We start from the raw sequence: 4209 nt of genomic DNA, 5'->3' as shown, positions 1-4209 counted from the left end.
CCTTTAACGCATTTTGCTTGGACTTTTATTTAGTTAAGACAGGAAGCGGGAAGGCGGAGTGACGACAAACAGTTCTACGGTCCGTACAGGCGTGGTCACGCACTCGCTTGTTTGCAGTCCGTCTTTTGGTAAGTGGATTAATTTTGGCCCTCAGCAGCGCCTGTCCGCAAGGTGCCGTCTGGTGCCGCTAAGTCCTGTATCAGTTTACCGCCAAACCCCACCTCTGTTCAATAAGCCCAGCCGACAGCGTGCCAGCAGGGAGGGGGGCGGCATTAACACGAGGGGGGGGGGGGGTACAGGAGAGGGGACGCCGAGCGCAGGACTGAAAGAGAGCGATAATGGCGGAATCGCGGAAAGCATCCCGCCCACCCGGTTCAGCTCCAGCTCCAGCTGGCAGACGGCCTGACGCGGCCGCGTTTGAAGCAGCCACTTCAATCAAAATTTTTCCCCGTTTTTTTGTTTTCTGTAGTGCTAATTAAAAGATAGCGGTCACAGGGCAGGGGCATCGAGACCCCACCCCCCCCGCAGCCCAAAACCACCAACCCGTTGACTCAGTGTGGAATGGCACGCAGGGCCTGTACAGTAACACACACACACACACACACACACACACACACTCTGACCCAAATGCTCCTATACAGCAGCAAATACACACACTCTGACACAAAGGCTTCTGCACAGAAACACACACACTCTGACGCAAATGCATCTGCAGAGAAACACACACTCTGACACAAAGGCTTCTGTACAGAAACACACACACACACACACACACACACACACACACTCTGACCCAAACGCTTCTGTACAGAAATACACACACTCTGACACAAAGGCTTCTGTACAGAAACACACACACACACACACACACACACACACACTCTGACCCAAAGGCTTCTGTACAGAAATACACACACTCTGACACAAACGCTTCTGTACAGAAACACACACACTCTGACACAAACGCTTCTGTACAGAAACACACACACTCTGACACAAACGCTTCAGTACAGAAACACACACACACACACTCTTACACAAACGCTTATGTACAGAAACACACACACTGACACAAACGCTTCAGTACAGAAACACACACACACACACACAGACGCGCAGCGGGGCTTTGTGATGAAGCACACACACCGCGGCGCGGGACGCAGGCGCGGGGGGGGGGGGGGGGGGCGCGGGGGAGCCGAACAGCCGCGCCCCCCCGAAACGAGAGGAGGCACGGTGAATACGCACCCCGCCTCACCGCAAAGGTCGCCGCCGGCAACCCGCGGGCCAGCGCCTTTTATACCGCCGAGCTCTGCGCACAGCGGTCTCACCTGCTGGCCTTCTGATGTGCCGCGGGGGCCGCCAGGAAGCACTCTGGACAAACGAGCACTCTGTACAGGACAACGTTTGCAGTACACCGGCCCCCATCGCCAAGAGCGCCCCCAACCACCACCCACCACCCACCACCCACCCAGTCAACACCCTGCTGGAATTAGACACACTCGAACTTTCGCGGACAGTGAAGTCTCACACAAACTTAAATGGACAGTGAAGTCTCACACAAACTTAAATGGACAGTGAAGTCTCACACAAACTTAGACGGACAGTAAAGTTTCACACAAACTTAGATGGAGAGTGGAGAGTTAAACACAGAGTCAGACAGAGAGTGGAGCCTCACACAGTGTTGGACAGAGAGTGGGGTCTCACACAGTGTTGGACAGAGAGTGGGGTCTCACACAGTGTTGGACAGAGAGTGGAGCCTCACACAGTGTTGGACAGAGAGTGGAGCCTCACACAGTGTTGGACAGAGAGTGGAGCCTCACAGTGTTGGACAGAGAGTGGGGTCTCACACAGTGTTGGACAGAGAGTGGAGCCTCACACAGTGTTGGACAGAGAGTGGGGTCTCACAGGTTGGAACAGAGAGTGGGTCTCACACGTGTTGACGGAGAGTGGAGCCTCAACAGTGTTGGACAGAGAGTGGAGCCCACAGTGTTGGACAGAGAGGGGCCTCACACAGTGTTGGACAGAGAGTGGAGCCTCACACAGTGTTGGACAGAGAGTGGGGTCTCGCAGGTGTTCAGAGTGCAGACGGCAGACTCGACCTTTAAGCTGGACGTGGGGGGGGGGGCGCGGGGGCGGCTCTGTAATCCGGACAAATGAAATGTGTGCGTACGCGGCGTGGCGGGTGTCGGCGAGCGGCGGGGGCCCCGCCGCTGAAAGAGAAATCGATTTTTCCAGCGATCGATGGTGACCGACGACGCGGCCCTGCTGGGAGGGACATAATCCTCTGAGCCGGGGAGAGGCGAGACCCACTGAGCGTGCTCGGAAAAGACCGGGGGGAAACGGGAGGGACCCGCTGCGGGGGAGGAGGAGGAGGAGCGGGCCGGGGGGGGCTGGGGGGGCTGGGCCCACCGGCGACGACACCGATGGACATCGCGGAGCGATCTCGACGAACAGCGCTATCGACGCTGACCAGCACTCCCGAGGAATTGTGGGAAGGTCAGAGACTGGTCATCTACAGCAGGAGGGTGTGTGTGTGTGTGTGTGTGTTTAATCCGCACTCTTCCCGTCCGCGTTCGCTAACACGCAGTCATTTTCGGAGAGGACGTCTGTACTGCTGTTCCCCGGGGGGGTTGTACCCACTCAAACGGGGTGGAGTATTAAATTAACAGCCATCGTGTTAAAATATCAGACCGCATTTAGAGCACTGCGTCAATTCTGTGGACCGCACTACAGAAACAAAACAGATCTTACAAAAAAAAGATTAAACCCAGATCTCTAATGTTAAATTGTAAAGAAAGATTTAAGATACCCAATGTCTTCAGACACTTCAAAAGAAGGCTAAGGGGATGCAGTCGTGGTTTCAAAAATTTTAAAGAAGGTCAAAGCAAACGTATCCTGTGTTCTGTCCGCAGAACACGAGAAGGTAGAAATTTAAAGGGACGTTTGGCAACACGAGCCTTCCCAGCTGAACGATACCGCTCTTAAACCCAACACACAACACAGACACCACACTTCATCCAATCCAGTTTATTCCTTTCAGCAAAAAGGGGAAAAATAACTAAAGAAATAAAAGGAAACCAAAGAATAGTTACAGAATTATCTTTCTTTTTTTTTTTTTTTACAACATTAAAACTAAAATTGCAGCTCTATGCTAGTTTGTAAAGTAACTCTGAAACACGAGTAGGGGTTAAATAAGTATCCTTAAGGTACAGGCTGATATTTCTCCACTGTTTTTTCCTTTTTTTTTTATTTTCATTTTTTTAAACCAGAACTCAACAGAAAACTGCTCTTAAAATGAAAGTGCCCACAACCGCAGCTCTCTCCACCACCGCCTCCTCCTTCGCCATCCCTTCTTTTTCTGGGTGAGATCATGGGTGTGAGCGGGTACCAGGGAGAGGGGGAGGGAGGGAGAGAGAGAGAGAGAGAGATTGGGAGATAATGGGAGGAATCAGGTAAAAGAGAGAGAGAGCAAAAGCAGTCGGCAGTGAGGTGCGCGGAGAAGGAAAGGGCGAGGGCGAGAGAGAGAGAGAGAGAGAGAGCCACGAGAGAGTGGAGAAAAAGATAGAATGGAGTAAAAGAGAGGGGTTGAGAGAGAGAGTGAAAGAGGGGGGGGTCAGCCATCCCCTATGAGGAGACGTGGGGCAGGGGGCAGTGTTTTTGGGAGAACAGTCCCGGCTCATTCTGTGGCACCGAGCACATAGCTCAGCCCTGTCCTCTCTCTAGTCCGTTTCATTCACCCAGAACTCCTTCGCCGTGGTCTCCTGCTCTCCGAGTGCACGGAGGGGGGGGGGGGGGGTCCAGACACACCCAGAACATCGGGGGGGGGGGTCGCTTCCGGGACACAGAGGCTGCAGCGGGACGGGTTCCGCTGGGAGGGTGGAACCCTCAGGACATCAGGGCAGGGCGGGGGGCGGAGTCTGAGGAACGACTCCACCCACCTGACCCTGCCCCTGACCCCATCCCCAGCACCATGAGCATCCAGCTTCCCGTCCGTCCGTCTGTCTGCCTGTCCATCCCAGTGCAGCCAGAGAGAGCAGACGGAAACACAGAGTCCCAGGGGGACAGCGCCGTTCTTCCTGTGTAACCTGAGACGGCCAGCAGAGGGCGCTGACACAGAGCGGGGGGCGGGGCCGGCATGTGACGGAGCTGAGGTGGAGTGTTGCGGTCTGATTGGACAGTGGGGTGAGAGAACTCTAGGGGGGGACTGAA

Source organism: Anguilla rostrata, chromosome 1 (genome assembly GCF_018555375.3).
Source record: "Anguilla rostrata isolate EN2019 chromosome 1, ASM1855537v3, whole genome shotgun sequence".
NCBI lineage: Eukaryota > Metazoa > Chordata > Actinopteri > Anguilliformes > Anguillidae > Anguilla > Anguilla rostrata.
Note: the sequence above shows the minus strand (reverse complement) of the source record.